Genomic DNA, 18,037 nt, shown 5'->3' with positions numbered 1-18,037 from the left:
ATTCATTTCAATGCACTTATGCAAATCATAAATAGAGACTTGTATTTTTCTTTTTGTGAGAAACATGAAATCATCAGGCCTAATGAAAGTGCGAGCTACTTCTCTTTAAATGTTTATAGGAGCCTAATACTCGGCTTATTTTTGCAACAACCCATACATACTTAACCGTTTTCATGGCAGCTCATGATCATCATGGACTTGATTCAAGCCTTTACACCTAACTTTCCAATTTCACAAATTTCATGATGCAAAAGTATGATTTCTTCCTAATGATGACTATGCTTTACCATCCCGATAACCCATTCTTTAGTTTCATTTACCTCTCAAGCATATTTATGCTAGTGCATAAATCTAATGCTCTACGAACACAATCAATAAAGCCCTTGATTTTAGTGTGCACCAAAGCCTAATATTTTGTGCAATTAGTTCATTCTATAACATATCATAGTGCAATAAAACACAATTTCCAACATGATTATACAATCTCGGGGGGGGGGGGGGGGGGGGAGGGGGTCACTCATGAATATATGTATATATAACGTGAGTTCAAAATAAGGGGTTTTTAAAACACCATTTTAATACATTTTTTACATACAGAAGGGTGTCATAAAAAGGGGTTACTTACAGATTCAATAGAAAAGGGTTGTGTTTTATTCAAGAAAAATTCACAGATTAGGATATTTTTAAATAGGCCATGAACGCACGTTATATAGAGAATATATATATATAGTGAACCCCACGAGTATACAATGCAACCTAATTGGTGGTTAGCTAGCATAGATTTTTGCCAGAATACTTCTCCCTTCCCAATGAAGTCGATATACGTTTTAAGAGTTTTCCATCAAAGTAGGATTTATGGGACACACATGGTTACCAAGTGTCGAGGTTCCTTGACCCGTAGCTCCACTAGTGGATGCAAGATTCACGCTTGATTGGGCCTTATTTTTCTTGGGAGGCATTGTTTAGTTCGACCTTTTCTTTGCAGATACACACATGGCCTATAAAGGGGTTAACTCCTCGTCGGGGGGGAAGGGGGAGGATGGCTGTGGGAACCCACTTAGAGAGGGGGAAAAAAGAAGAGAGGAAGCTTGAAAGCTTCCAAGGGGATTTCCCCTTTCTCTCTCTTCTCTCTCTCTCTCTCCTCTCGCTCTCTCTCTCTTTCTTTCTCTCTCTCTCTCTCTCACATTTAGTCGGACAGCAGGGGAGAATAATGACAATAAAATGCTCCCCTTCTCTTGCCTAAGGGGGGGAAGAGGAATGGAGTGGAATTGAGCCCCCCCCAACCCTCCATAGTTGTCCATGTGGATCATTGCCATGTAGGATAAGTTGGAGGGAAAGAGAGAGAATATTTGTTGCCTCACTACTCCACGTCGACCCGTTCTCCCTTGGAGTTTTCGAACACCACTACAACTCCCCCTCCCTTCGTCATTCCATGCATCATCCCACAGCATCCCCCCCTTCATCTGCTAGCTGGTAGCATGAGTAGGGGGTGTTTATTATTATTAATAATAATTTAAATTTGTTAGTTTATAAAGGGGGCCTTACGGTTATGGGCATGGAAAAATATTACAGAAAGGGCCATCTCCCTCATTGTGTCCACCTCCAAGTAGCTCTATTATAGCCTGATGTCACAATTAGATCCAAAATAGCTTCTACAAGTTGATACATAGGGTTGGTGCGTACAACCTTGCCCTCATAGCCAAATCCATTTCTTTGATTGTTAACAATGGCCTCTTACCACCAAGATAAGACTTCATGGCTCGAATTGAGACCAAGCCTTCACACTTGGCCTTGATAGCTAAGTTGGGCTCATCGCAGAGCCAAATTTGTCTTTTGTCACCTAGAGGGTGAAGCCTCTGTGCAACTTGCTTAGTTCCACCATGAAGCCATCCAACCTCAATGATATCACCTAATTACTTACATCCCTTTGGTCCTAAGTCTAGAATATGGTCTTGAGTATGCATGTAGACTTCAATGGTGAAGAAGATTCTCTAAAAGATACCCTCATTCGAAGTAGGAGACTGGCACCAGCGTGCACCTCTATAACTTGAGCATCTTTCCAAAAGATCCAATCACCACTATCTATCCACACTAGGGGTACCCCAGTATCCTCATCTTGTTCAATGTATGATGACTCACCTCCCTTGCAATCAGCCAACTGTAGCACAACCTGTTTCCTCATCAGTTTCATAAGAGTACACTTGTACCTCATTACTAAAGCACACGTGTTTCCCCTTGCTAGGCTGACTCGATTTCTGAAGGGCTTAGGGTCAACTCTGTCATCTCACCCTTCGCCACGTCACACTTAACCATTCATTTAAACTCACAGCTCATGAGTTCTTCCACAAGTCCTGGCCACTCAACCTCTTTACTCATCTCAACACATCCGGCCATTTGTTTAGACTCATGGCTAATGAGTTCTTCACACATTGGCCACTTGGCTCTCGTCGCATACCTCAACCTGGTTGGCACATTCTTTTAGACTCGTAGCTCCACAAGTTTCATCCATCTTTGCATCACAAACAACCATCCATTTAGACTCATGGCTCATGAGTAATTCAACACAACATGGCCCCTCATAGCCCACCATCTCATCACAACATATGACCCGCTTCTTTATACTCAAAGGCTCTATAAGTTCTACATAGTTTGGTCACTTGGCCTCATCATCCTTCTCTCCATCGCACATGTCCATTCATTTAGACTCATGGATCATGAGTTCTTTAGCACAACATGGCCCCTAACGGCCCACCATCTCATCATAACACATGGCTTTCTTCTTTATACTTGTTGGCTCTGCAAGTTCTTCATCCTTTGGCCCCTTGGCCTCATCACCCAACTCAATACAAATTGCATGTCATTTAGATTGGAGGCTCCATGAGTTTCATCTTACTTCTCATCAAACTTGGTCATGAGTTTATCCTCTTGGCTCTCCAGGAGACTTCCTCTCCACCATAGATCTCAACATGTTTGGCAATTTGTTTAGACTCGCGGCTCATGAGTTCTTCAATGGTTGGCCCCATGGCCTCATCTTTTTCTACAACCATGTAACCCTCATATGATTCAATACCACTAATCATTAATGAAAAGGGCCTCTAGCTCGCACACTTTTCTCTCTTCAAACCATGTTGCCACCTCATCAAACCATTTGGGCTTTGCGTGCTCTTCAACATACGATGACTCAACCTATGTCCTAAGTTCTTTATACTCCCCCCTATGTGCAAGAGTCTCCAAATATACCTTGATTTCTTTATTCTCCCTTTAGGTATAGGAGTCTTCTCCAGAGTCAGCCTTGTTGTCGCATATGTCCTCTATCTACTTATCACCTTGCCCATTGGCCTCATCTACTTGTAACTCATCTCCTTCAACCTCGTCCCCATGAGCACACTCTTCAAAGACCACTCCATCTAGTAGTAGATTCGACTTGCAAGTCATCTTCACTTCTGCACACTCTTCAATGAGTACTCCATCAAACATAACACTTAGCCTACATTCCACCTCTACTATCTCTAGAGACTTTGTGGTCACTGTTTTCTTTACACTTGCCTATGCCATCACGAGTTCTTCAAACTGCCACTCACCATTTGGCACATCGGTCCTTATTTTCTCCAATTGCTTGGCATGTCATGTGGCCATCATCATCATAAAATGGCATGTAGTCCTCTCTTTTTTCTCCTTGATGCCACTCACCATCGTCTACTTTGTATCCTGGTTCAAAATATTGTGCATAGTTGTCCTAGAATGTAACGTGCCCGTTTGTCCGATTGCGGGACACGTCTTAGCAGCCCATCAGGAGGAGGGTCTAGAAGGCTCCGCCTGGCACTCGCAGGGAATGACACAGGGTTTACGATATAGGTCTTCCCGAGTCTGCCCCGAGCGGAAGAGTCTAGCCATTCCCACTTGGGATCGACCTGAGGTTAGGGTTCCTTTCCTACCGGCAAGTCTCTAGGTCCTCATTGTCTTATCATCTCATCATTTGAGAAAAGTTCCCAACTAACCAGGACCACCCTTCCGTAGGACAAATCTAAATCATGTCCATTGCACTTTCCTCAATTTTTCTTTAGTTATCTAATTACCTAATATCAAAATTAGCTTCCTTAATTAAACAAATTAATCACGGGTTCCTTCACATAACTTAGGCACTGACACAAAAACAATGCCAAGCAAGTTTCTTTTTCTTTAATAATTGCTCCTTATAAAAAAAGATCCTGGAGTACATCCAATATAACGCCCGAGGGCTAGCCCAGAAATCTACAGGATTGCTACTCCAAGTTCCGCCCGTTGACTAGTACATGGGCCTCGAGATCCCATCTCGAGTCACGTCGGTCCGTTGCACGGGATCCGGAGGTAAGGGATTTACAGCTAGAGCCTCCCCTGGCACCCAAGCATCCTCCCGCTCCAAGTAGTACCCACGAAGAGACCTCTCATGGCAGGTTAGGTCCATATACCCGGCACGACTAACAACCCCCTTGGATAGGGCCAGGCAAGCAGTCGGAGGTAATTGATCCTGCCTTTACCTCCAGGCTTTCAACCTAGAACATTAAATGTTTTCTTTGAATTAGTTCCTTGAGCAAAGAGATCAAATAATGTACCTAAGTACAAGCACGAACATTTCGGAGGTCGTTTGTGCGACCGACTGCTAAGGTGTGACGCCTTTTTCTCGGATGCTCCCAGCACCCAATCTTGGGTCTTTTCGCGGCTTGGCAAGATTCCAATAATTTCAACAAGAGCAAATGGCCTTGGTAAGTTGGCTTGTACTTGCCCCTTTTCCTTGGGGTTTTTTTTCTTAGGGTATCTTAGTCCCTAACTCAAGCATTAGCTGGTCAGTCAAGGTAATGGACATGCCTTATTCGCAACCCAACCTAGGGTCTTTTAATCTCTAATTCTATCCAAGCTCAGTTAACACACATGGAAACACATGATTTCTCATTTTAACTTTCAAGATGCGGTTTAGATGCATGCAATCCTTCCAATTCTCTTAGTGCGGTTCTATGTAGGATTTGTCCCTAAACGACTTTTATCTCTCTTTATTCCTGGCAATGAGTACTTATCTCTAATGCACCGGATCACATGTGACTTGCGTCTATGGAAGAATAGGGTTTTTTTTCTAACGATGCAAGTGTATCTTATGAATAGAAATTAACATTTCATGTGTTTCTTTTAACCATGATTGCGCAATGTGAATTCTAAATGACTATTCATGCACTAAACTAGTTAAAAAGCTATCATTTTATGTGAAGTAATGTGATAACCTTATCATTTTATGTGAGTAAAAGCTATCATTTCTTGTGAGGTAAGGTGTTAACCTTATCATTTTACATGCGTAAAATCTTATGGGAAATCAATCTCTACCATTTCGCGCATGCAACTTAGTTCTTAGAATAAACAAAACCTTATGCACGACATTATCCCTTCCACGAGAAATAAGTCCTAAATTAATATTTTTTTAACACTTGGAACCTGGGCTTGATTCGTGTGTGCTGCGTTGGTTGTTCCGCTTGTCCCTCCAGCATTATCAGTAGTTTGGGCACCTATGCTTCCCGTGACTTTCTTCTTGGGAGCCATTCGCCTCGCGGAGATTGGGCAGTCTGGACCTTAACGGTTTCGGTTAGACATGATCGGTTGGGAAGACCACCGGATGTATGGTTCATTGCCAGGAGAGTGGTTTGGGTGACTCATAGCAGTTCCCCCCTTTCTCTCTCTTCTTCCTCTACCTCTCTTCTTGTCCTTCTCCCACTTCTTTCTCCTTCTTCTCCTTCCTCTTTTCCTTCCTCTACCACTTCTCACCTCTCTTCCTCTACCTCTTCTTCTTCTTCCTCTACCTCTCTCCTTTCCCTTCTTCTTCTCCTCTCCTCCTTCTCTCCCTCTTCTTTCTCTTTCTCTACCTCTCTCCTACTCCTCTTCTTCTACTACTCTCCCTCTACTTCTCTCCTCCTCTACCTCTCTCCTACCCCTTCTGTTCTTCTACTACTCTCCCTCTACATCCCTCTTCCTCTACCTTCTTTTCCTCCCTCCTTCTCCTTCACTCCTTCTCCTTCTCTTCTCTTTCTCCCTCCTTTTTGCTCTTCTACCTCCTTCTTCTTCTCTACCCATTTCTTCTTTCCTCTTCTCTCCCTCCTTCTTTCTCTTCCCTCCTTCTACTTCTTATCCTCTCCTCCTTCTACTTCTCTCCTCCTACTTCTTATCCTCTCCTTCTTCTACTTCTTGTCCTCTCCTCCTTCTACTCATTATCCTCTCCTTCTTCTACTTCTTATCCTCTCCTCCTTCTCCCTTTCCCCTCACGGTTGGTTAGGGCGGCAACCAGGGAGGGAGGCAACATGTTGGGGGGCCCGGAAGTGTCAACCAGGGAGGGAGGTGGCATTTTTGAGAGGGCCGCCTCTCCTTCTCCCTTTCTCCTCACAACCGTCAGGGTGGCAACCCGGGGATGGAGGTGACATTTTTGGGAGGGCCTCCTCTCCTTCTCCCTTCCTCCTCACGGCTGGAGGTGGCAATCAGGGAGGTGATGGCTTTTCTTGGAGAACCTCGAGAAGGGTCTCGTGTCGACTAGTAGACGGGGGGGAAAGCTGATTGTCGTCGTAGGCCCAGGGCCGTTCTGTAGATGTGGGGAAACGCTAGTCGGAGGGCTCGAACCTGCACTTGGGGTTGCACTTGGGTAATAAGATTCCTTATGTTAAAAAATCCACGTTTAAATACATACTACCACTATTTATACCATATCTATGGATGCTTGGATAGGATCTAGAAGCCCTAATGCATTGTGTATTAAGGGCACAATTCATGGGAAGGATGTGTTTATACTTGTAGACAGTGGTAACACTCATAGCTTCATTAATAGAGCAATCATGGAAAAGCTGAAGTGTTTTCCCACTGATTTACAGCAGCCATTGAAGGTACAAGTTGCCAATGGGGATGAAGAAATTAGAACTCAAATATGCCCTACTATTCATATTCAACTTGTTGAAAATTTGGGACAGCAAATGGATTTAATTGCATTGGAAATGGGGCCTATAGATGTTGTCTTGGGTTGTGATTGGTTGAAAACTTTGGGCACTATAACCATGGATTTTTCCTTGCTGTATATGGAGTTTGTTAGTGCGGGACAACTCATTCACTTGCAAGGAATTCAAAATAACAGTGAATTTCAGCTCATTACCAGCAAACAACTCAAGAAAGAGTTCAAGAGACGGTTCCAAATCTTTGTATTGCAGTTAAATAAAGAAAATTTAGATCAATCCACTAAAACAATAAAGAATTGAGCATTGAGAGCTCTTTTAGAAGAGTACAAGGACCTCTTCCAAGTACCTACAACACTACCCTCTAATAGGGCAATTGATCATCCCATAGACCTGGAGCCTCAGTCAAAGCCTGTGAACAAGCCACCTTACAAATTGTCTAGGTGTGAAAGAGAACAAGTTTCCAAACAAGTCAAAGAGTTACTGGACATGGGATTTATTGAGCCTAGTTCTTCAGCATATGCTTCCCCTATGTTATTGGTAAAAAAGAAGGATGGATCTTTCAGGATATGCATAGACTACAGGGATCTTAACAGGTACCGTGAAGAACAGGTACCCCTTTCCACACATAGATGACTTGCTAGATAAGCTCAAGGGGTATAAGTACTTTACAAAGATAGATTTGAGGTCAGGCTATCACCAAATCCACATGAGGACAGGGGATGAGATCAAAATAGCATTTCGAACTGATCAAGGGCTTTATCATTTCTTGGTTATGCCTTTTGGGCTAACTAATGCACCGTCCACCTTTTAGAGCTTAATGAAAAAAATACTTCAGTCCTTTCTTTTCAAATTTGTGTTGGTTTTCTTTGATGATATCCTCATCTATAGTAGATCACTGAAGGATCACCTTTGGCATATGAGGCACGTTTTGATGTATTGAGGTAGCTTAGACTCTTTTCCAAGGAGACAAAATGTTCTTTTATGCAAACAGAAGTGGAATACTTGGGGCACATTGTTAGTGAAGATGAAAATAGGGCTGATCCTAAGAAAGTACAGTGTATAAAAGACTAGCCCACACTTGCAAATACCACTTTACTTAGAGGATTTCTTGGTCTCTCATCATTCTATCGCAGATTCATTAGGCATTATGCCACTATTGCAGCTCCCTTGACTAATAGGATTAAGAAAGAGGCCTTTTTCTGGGATGTGATAGCTAATTTTAATAAGCTCAAGGAAATGCTTACCTCAGCTCCCATCTTGATATGCCTAGATTTTTTGAAAGAATTCACCATTCAGTATGATGCCAATGGCAAAGGCATAGAGGTTGTATAACATAGGAGCATGGGGTTATAGCATTTGAGAGCCACAAACTTGTTGAAAATGAGATGACCATGAATGTATATGACCAAGAGATGCTGGCCATCCTTCATGCCATTAAGAAGTGGCACCATTACTTGTATGCTAGCAAATTCAGGGTCAAGAGCTACCATAGGTTCCTCAAGTATTTCCTCTCTTAGTCTAATCTTACCCCTAAATAACGCAGATGGGTAGCTACATTGCAAAACTATGACTTTGACATTACACATACGTGAGGAAAAGACAATATAGTTGTTGGTTTGTTATCTAGAATGTGGGCTTGTAAAGTTTCAGCCATCATGGAGCTTCATAATGATTGGATAGAAGAGCTTCAGGAGGCGTATTTGTTAGATGCTGATTTCAGTCACATTTTCCAGAAATTACAACAAGGGCATGTGGAAGAAAACTCTCCATATCAGCTTAAGAATGGTCTCTTATGGTTTCACAATAGGATTGCCATCCCATACACTTCTCCATTCAAGAAAAATATCATGCAAGAGATGCATTCTTTGCCTACAACTGGTCATTTGGGCGTATTTAAAACCTATGACAAGATCTCTAAGAGCTTTCACTTGAAGGGCCTATGAAAGGATGTAAAAGATTTTGTCTTGAGCTGCATGCCATGTCAGCAAAACAAGGACATCACCTTAAAGCCAACTAGTTTACTTCAACCATTGCCTATGCTCGAAGGCAAATGGACACACATTACTATGGACTTCATTACGGTCTACTGGTGACCAAAAAAGGATGGAACAACATCTATGTAGTTGTGGATAGACTCACCAAGGTAGCCAATTTTATTCCTACAAAGACTCAATATAATACTTCTCAAGTAGTCATCCAATTCATGGAACATGTTTTCAGATTACATACCTTACCCATGTCATTGTGCATGACAGGGATGCTAAGTTCATGAGTAACTTTTGGTAGACAATTTTCAGCTCTATGGGCACTCAGTTAGCCCCTTCCACTGCTTACCATCCACAGATCGATGGCCAGATAGAGAGGGTTAACAAGTGGTTGGAAACTTACTTGAGGCATTTTTTTCATGATGTACAGCATGCTTGGGACTCATGGTTGCATTTGGCTGAGTTTGCCTATAATAACTCTACATACTCTAACATTGGAGTTTCACCTTTTGAGGCTATGTATGGCTATAAGGTGCCCCTTCCCACAGTTGTCTTCAATGAGAAAATAAACCCACAAAGAAAGGAGAAGTTGGATAGAATGCAGGCCTTACTTCAACACTGTAAAGTCAACTTGAAGAAAGCTCAGGATCAAATGAAGCTTTATGCTGATGACAAAAGAAGGGATGTTGAGTTCCAAGAAGGGGATTTAGTACTTTTGAAGGTGCCCAAGTCTAGATATGCCACCCTTAAGGATGGATTCAGTAAGAAGTTAGCTCACAGATTCTATGGGCAATACTGGATTGTCAAAAGAGTGGGAGACTTGGCATATCAGTTGGCATTGCCCCCACCCATGAAGATTCATAATGTCTTCCATGTGAGTCAATTTAAGCCCTTCATTGGATCATCAGTGGATTATGTTGAGGAGCTACCACCGATAGATGAAGAAGGCATCATTCAATGCATACCCGAGCAAGTCATAAGACAAAGGAAAAAGAAGCTTCGCTCTCACTCCATCATGGAATACTTGATTAAGTGGCAAGGTTTAACACTTGAGGAAGCTTTTTGGAGGCCACCTTTAGTTTTGGAAGAGTTTCCATACCTACTAGAATCAGATTTGGCTGAAATCTAGCTAACTATGGCCCTATTTTCTCTCAGGAGCTCTCTGTTTCAAAGCAAATTTTATTATGTACTATGGATAGCAATGGACATCATACATAGCCTGAAAGTACTCCTTGAGAGCTTTGTTTTGACACATGGCACACCCTAATCATAGTCTCCTATAGAAAGTTATGACAGATTTACTACAATAGGACCCTGTAGTAAACAGCTTGTTGTCCACTATCTGCAACTCGTATTTACTCAATATATTTGGGTCAAAGTTTCATTTTTATAACTCCCCAATAAGGCCCATGTATCTACATATTCCAATGACCCATCATATGCCATAATACCTCTTCATTCATTAGTATACTCCTGTAATAATGCAGCAGAGTAGTACTCTGAATTGCTCCTGTGCCCAGTTATCATAAGTGCCCAAATTGTTTTTGAGAGTAAAAACCTTCGGGTGGGGATGGAATGTAAGAGAGGGGGATTTAATAATGGGAAAATATAGCTACACTGGCTGGTATATAAGGTGTTAGGGACTTGAATTTTGACCATCAGATAATAATACAAGTCTCTTTTCATCTTCACCTCTCTCTCCAAGCTTTCATGGCTTCTTTCTCTCTCTTTCTCTCTCCTTTTCTAGTATTTCTCTCTCCTCGTCACTCTCTTTCTCTCTCTTCTTGCAGTATTTCTCTCTCTTCTATACTCTCTCTCTCATGTCTTTTTCTTTACAAGCACTATGTGCTATAATTACATTCCACAAATGGGTTACATATAAACTGTACAATGGTCGTCAAAATAAAGGCAAAGTGTACTTGAATCCACTAGAGTGATATATATAATAAATACAAGATCACTTAATGAAAGCACTCATGGAATCATGGCAAGATACAAAGGATGATAATAACATAGTGCATAGAAAATGCCTACATAAATCAAAAGACCAAAAAAGAAGAGAATGTGTGTTTCACGAATCCAAGCGTGAGCTATAGATCCTTGCCATCCGAAAGCTTGTCCTGACACAAAGGAGCATTGAACGGACTCTACAAAAAAAAGAAACAACTACACATCAGTCCAATGTACAATAATGCATGTTAATTAAAAATAGTAACTACAAACAAGAAAGATGAGTGATTTAATGGGTCGCTGCATGCATACAATCTATCAATCAATGCAATGATATTGTGTCTCTCTACATATCGAGTCTCTAGGCCAATGTGATCACAATTTGTTATGGAGTACTACAAAGAAAAAAAAATACAATAATTAGAAACATGATTGTTAGTACAAGCAATATTGCAAAAAAATAAGCGAGAAGAACAGAAGAAAAACTTACAAAGTCCTCCAGATAAGTCCTATGGCTGCCACTCCCAAGATGATGAACCTCTCCTACCTCCAATCCTATGGCTGCCACTCCCAAGATAAGTCCTATGGCTGCCACTCCCAAGATGATGAACCTCTCCTGCCTCCAGCCGTCTGCCTCCAATCATGCCCTCGGTGCCTCGGGCTGTTATCTCCAACATCCTGGAGAATCTGTAGTCTCCTCCCTGAGTCGGTGCCAGTCATTTGCATCTAGCCACTCGGGCTTTGATGCCCAATCTTAAGTGCCTTGTGTGTATCTGATCATTTGTGGAAATGTACATAGATATGCACTCCATCATCCAGCCTGTTGAAAACCTATCTGCTACAATGGGGACTGGAAACTTCTCATATAAGGATGCTACTATGTAGTCCTTGCTCCCCTTTGCTATGTTCTTCCAATGATCCAAGACGTTCCGAAAAACTTGTTGGCAAAAATCTCTCATACGAGCTCGGGTAAGTTACTCATGAATATATGTGTGCATCACGTGGGTTCAAAATAAGGTATTTTTAACATATGATTTTTATGCATTTTTTACATATAGAAGGATGTAATATTAAGGGGTTATTTACACAGTGAATAGAAAAGGGTTATGTTTTATTTAGAAAAAATTCATAGATAATGATATTTATAAATAAACCTTGAATGCACGTGATGTAGAGGATATACATATAGTAACTTCTCTGAGCATACGAGCCATCACCCTTCTCCCCTCATCATTCATGATGACAGCTCCTGTCCTATCATCTACAATATATCCATACCCCTCTGGGGTATGTCTAAAATGTGTCCTCTCCCACTTATGACCACGCTCCTGGGGATATCCAGGAGACCCTTGTACATTTGGTGGACCCACAGGAGTGGTATCTCTCAGAGTAGCACCCATAGGGATGCCACCTGCGGACGATTGAGCAAAAGCTAGAGTGACTGGAGTAGATGTCCTCACAGGTGTGACAAATCCCACAGGTGATGCAACTCCAGCAGAATGACGAGATGGAGACACTGTGTCGGTACCTCCACAACAACCACCTGAGCCACCCTCTCTTAAACCTACATGAGAGTGAGGAGTAGCACCAGTACCTCGAGCTGATTGTGGGCTCACCGTATCCATGTCTCCACAACATTTCCTAGAACCACTCCCTCTGTCCTGGAGCATCGACCTCATCTATTAGAAATCGATGCATCAGAGCGTGCCAAAGTAGATCTAACGGAACGGCCTGATGGTGTCCAAGACAGCTCCTAGTCTGCCATATCTCTGAATCGAGCCATTTGATCTGGAGACATATGTGTGAAGATCTGCTGTACCTCCTCGTCGCTCATCCCTCGACTCACCGTGATGTCCAAATATCCACAAAGGTCACCTACACAAAAAAAATTGATGTTAGCATAATTAATATAAAGATTCAAGCAAAGCACGGTAATATAACTCTGAAAAAAAATGATATTACTTAAAATGCATATTCTAGAGTACCCTTATAAGCAATTCATCAACGAATTGAGTAGGTGGATACTACAAGTATGACGTAGCCTATGGTCCCATGTCAATCTCCTGACACAACTTCGCATACACTGGAAGGTTGATAGAAAGGTCACCACAAAAGGATGAGTCTACCTCGTTCTCAAAGAATTCTTGGCCTCTTGTCTTTCCATCATCGTTACTCGATTCTGCCTCCTCTACATGCTCCAAGCTTTGGGCGACCTCCACCCCTTGCAATATCAACCCCTCTATTTGCATATTGTCCTCATCTACATTGGGAACATTGCTTTCATAATATACTCTTGCACTTCAGGGAGCTAAAGGTACAACATACCACCATCGAGGTTGTTGGGGGTTTGGATAGAAAATTGCATGTTCAAAATCACATACAAGAGATATTTAACATTTGTGACATATACCATGTCGTAATAAAATTTAAAAAAATTCATGCATCTATTCACAATGGGCCAGCAAGACAAACGTGTCATGCAAATCTGTCCATCTTTTTTCAGAATCTATTTTGAAAAATCTAGATGGATCTCGTTGAACAGTTGCCCCGGCTCCTTCAAGTACCACTTTGAACCACTGCACTTCGAATAGGATCATAGAGAAGCTATGGTAATCCACCATAATAATACTTTGCAAGTTTCCAAAATACTCAATATCTTTTATAACGGTGTTTGGATCCATGGCTCATCGTTGACTCTTTTGCTCAAACTTTGCCATGACACCACAATCCGTTGTGGAGTGGTCCACGCGAAAATGTCATTCGTATAACCATGTCACATTGTATATTTTGTACTATACATTGCATTTTGTCGATATGCTCCACGCGAAAATGTCATTCGTATAACCATGTCACATTGTATATTTTGTACTATACATTGCAATGGTTAATTAGTTATCACATATAAAATCTAGATATGACAGATTATAAAACATGTGGCCAACTTTACACTACATCCCCTCAAGAATTTCCACTCCTTAGTAGAGATCTCCACCCCTTCGTGAGAGGCTGCAATCAAATCTCTATGTAACCATCACATAGACATAAACCTGGCATCTCATCCATGCCCTTGGGATATCGAATTGTTCAATGGTGCATACTACGTTGAAATTTAGATTGCACTTCTTCCCAATCTTTCTTGGCTTGCTCATACCTAGCGAGCCACGTCTCCATGGAGGCATGGTGCAACATACAAAAACGATTTGCTTTCTCCTCCATTGCAACATCCATCCTTTTTTCTACCCCATTTCCAACCACCACATCTCGGTCAGTCTATCATCGTCCTTTAGCAACCATATCATACCGTTGTTTGAATCCACCATTGGTAGCCACTGTGAAATATACACTAACGCCTCAAACACCAACCAACCTTCAATCATGCTACCTTCTAGCCGAGCTCATTGTCGCACAAAGCCTTTCAGGTTTTTCATGAAGTGCTCCAAGAAGAACATCCATCGCGTATGAACAAGTCCTGCAATCTTCACTTCATCTACAAGATGCACCTGGAGGTGGGTTTGTATTGTGAGCATGCTCGTGGGCATGTACTTCTCAATGAGACAAACCATCTCCATTACTCCCCGCCTTGTAGATTCAATAGAGGATAACTTGATCTCCTTCGTGAGATCCATTGCACTAAATTTGACAACCTGTAAATCGCTCCACGTATTTCTAGAGTGAGGTATCCTATGATTGCGATTGGTAGTATAAACTGCCACAAATGAATAAGCATTCTAGACATCGACTAGACTCGATAACAAAATATGCAGGCCACTTGCAATCCATTCGTAGTACAAACTTGACATATCTTATGCCAATCATGGGATTTTAGCCCTGATAGTTGGTCATCTTTAGAAAAGGTGGATCTGAGAGAACACATCATACTTGTCGGAGTGCCGATAGACTTGATAATTTGCTTCACAATGTGCTCTTCTTTAGTGGCCAAAACCCAAGGAGCACGAGGTAGTTGCAAAGTGACCATCAGTACCCGACTGTGGCCAAAGTACCTCCATCTTGCTTGCCTCCTTCAAATCCATTCGTGTCTCTGCATAGTCTCTCTTTCTTGTGATGTGGTCCTATAGTAAGCTATCCACATTCTTGAGAATATTCATGGGATCCAACAAGTGGTTGATTTGTAAGTGGGTCCAATATGACAACTCATAGAAAATTGAGGACCATCGCATTCAGTTTTGATGCGACTTCATGTGGACCATTTTCAACTTGTACTAGCTTTGGGCATTCATTCGTGCTGGAGTCCGTCCAAGAAAACCTTCCCTGAGTTCATGACCCTCTGGGAAGAAAGTGGTGTGTCCTTGATATGCCATCTTTTTCATGGTTCATGATCTTTGGAAGTCTAACTATGGCACATAAAATGGACATGCATGATAACCTGAGGTAACCAAACCTGTCCCAATACCTCTATCATATGAAAACAAACTTGAATGAGCTATGATAGATATGACCAATGAGAATGCAAGCCTACTTACTTGAGCACTCCCCGTGTAACATGTCCACTTGTCCACTTGTGGGACACGTCTTAGCAGCCCATCGGGAGGGGAGTCTAGAAAGCGCCACCCGGCACTCGCAAGAAATGTCACAGGGTTTGAGATCTAGGTCTTCCCCAGTCCGCCCCGAAGCGGAAGTATCTGGCCGTTCCCAATTAGGATCGACTTGAAGTTAGGGTTTCATTCTTATCAGCCAAGTCTCTAAAAAGTAGCTAGCATCGAGCTCCAGATGAACCACTTTTTGTAGGAACAACAGAGTCGAAGTGGATTTATGCTGCACTTGGTTCATGGAGAATGGGAAATGAGAGGGATGCGAAGCTCAACCTCTCTGCCCATAAGGCATAGTCCCATTCCGCTCCCCTAAAACAACATAAATCGGGATTCTAACTCACTTGACTCTAGGTCTTCACAGTTTCATTATCACGTCTTTTGAGAAAAGTTCCCAGCTAACCGGGACCACCCTTCCCTAGGACAGACCCAAGTCACGTCCACCGCACTTTCCTCAGTTTGCTTAGTTATCTAATTACCTACCACATTATGTTTGACATGCAAAAGCAACTTCCTTAATTTATCAATTTTAAACATAGGTTCCTTCATGCAACTTAGGCACTGACATAAAAAAACAATGTCAAGCAAGTTTCTTTTCCAAAGTATTTGACCTTTATTTATCATAGACTTGGAATACATCAAGTATCATGCCCGAAGGCTATCCCAGCAATCATTAGGATTGCTACTCCAAGTTTTGCTCATGGACTAGTATGCAGGCCTCGAGATCCCATCTTGAGTCATGTTGGCCTCTTGTGCAGGATTCAGAGGCAAGGAATTTATGGCGAGAGCCTCCCCTGGCACCCAAGCATCCTCCCGCTCCAAGCAGCACCCACGGAGAGACCTCTCACGATGGGTTCAGTCCATGTACCCAGCGCGGCTAACAACCCCCTTGGATAGGGCCAGGGAGGCAGTTGGAGGTAACTGAACTTGCCTCTCCCTCCAGGCTATTAACCTGAAGCATTAAGTGTTTGGCCTTGAATTAGTTCCTTGAGCAAATAAGTTCAACAATGTACCTAAAAGTACAATCACGATCATTTCTGTGGTCGTTCATACAACCAACTGCTAAGGTGTGATTCCTTTTTCCCGAATACTACCAGCATTCGATCCTGGAACGTTCGCGACTTGGCAAGATGCCGAGGGCTTGGCAAGCTAAGTTGCTTGTTTTCCCTTTTTCTTTGGGTTAGGGTTTGTTCCCTACCGACCCCATTTATCCTTACCTTAGGTCTCCTTGTAGAATAGATCTTGGACAACCCTGTCATTCTCGGTTGGTCAATTTGTTTCTTGGCAATTCACAATTTCCCTAAGTTTGACAAATCTGTCCCCAAGAGAGAGAGTTGTAGTAGGGCGACTACTCGACTTCTTAACGAATCTAGCTTGAAATTAGATCTCGCCTCCCTTGGCCTAAGATGTAGTAGTAGCATCTTATGATTTAGTTGCAATAGCATTTGACCTTGCAGACTAGTTGCGTGAGATAGGTAGCAGTGTCTATCTTGAGGAATTATATCCCTTTGTCGATATTACTAGTATTTGTGTCCTAAGGCCTGGTACTCTCTCATTACTTGCAACATAGAATGATCTAAGTACGAGAACGCTGGATTAACTTTGCAAGGGCAATACTAAGAAATATTTTAACTTAACTTACCCTATCTTTCATATTGAGTGTATCTATCATTACATGCATATTGCATCCTCTATGCTTTTCATAAAATAAAATATAACCCTTTTATTCCTCTCCATAGCAACTACCTATTCTTTAATTAAACATCCTTCTATGAATCAACCTATTTACGATCGTCACAAGGGATTTTTTTACTGCACAAATGCATTGTGTACAACATAACTCATTCTTGCGAAGGTAAGTTACCCAATGCAAACCTTCCAATGCACATGAGCATCGCAATGTATATTTAACCTATGTGTGCAATGCAACAAGGATATTATTGCATGAGTGCATCTTTTAACACATGAACCATATATTCAAGAATGCAACAACCTTTCATCATGATGGTGCAAGGAATATAAGTACCTTGTCATGCAATTTAAAACTTTTTGAAACATTCCTATGGTCTTTTTAAAACAAAGTGTTCTAATAATGCAATTAAGTTTTCCCTATGCAAATTTATACTTAATGTGCCCATATCAAGCGGAAACGAAAAGGGTGAATTTGATGGAACCTGATTTTCCGCAGGAGGGGTATTATCGGCTCTCATGCTTTGGGTGGGGACTCCTACATGTGCACCTCTTACTCCCACATGTGCTCCTCTTGTGTGGCACTTTGGGGCCATCGCAATTGGGAATAAGTCGGGCAGGTGGAGGGTGTGCTGAAATTCTTTGCGAACTGGCAGTCCTTCCCCCCCATAAGAGAACTCCCTTTGCAAGTGAGTTATGCCCTTCTGCGGTCTGCAGGTGAAACTTTTTGTGGAAGCTACTAGGAAGCTTCTTAAGAAGATTCTTTAGCTTCTTCCTTTTTGTCAAATGGCCTGACAGTAACTCCTCCTCCTCAATCCTGTTGGGAAGATGAAGATGTTGGTGATGACGGCAATATGGGGGTGGCAGTCCGATGGCCTGGCGTCAGGGGGGGCATGGCACGTAGGCGGAG

This window comes from Lygodium microphyllum, chromosome 23 (genome assembly GCF_053477565.2).
Source record: "Lygodium microphyllum isolate KBCC chromosome 23, Lygodium_microphyllum_v1.1.10, whole genome shotgun sequence".
NCBI lineage: Eukaryota > Viridiplantae > Streptophyta > Polypodiopsida > Schizaeales > Lygodiaceae > Lygodium > Lygodium microphyllum.
This window is presented reverse-complemented; position numbering follows the sequence as displayed.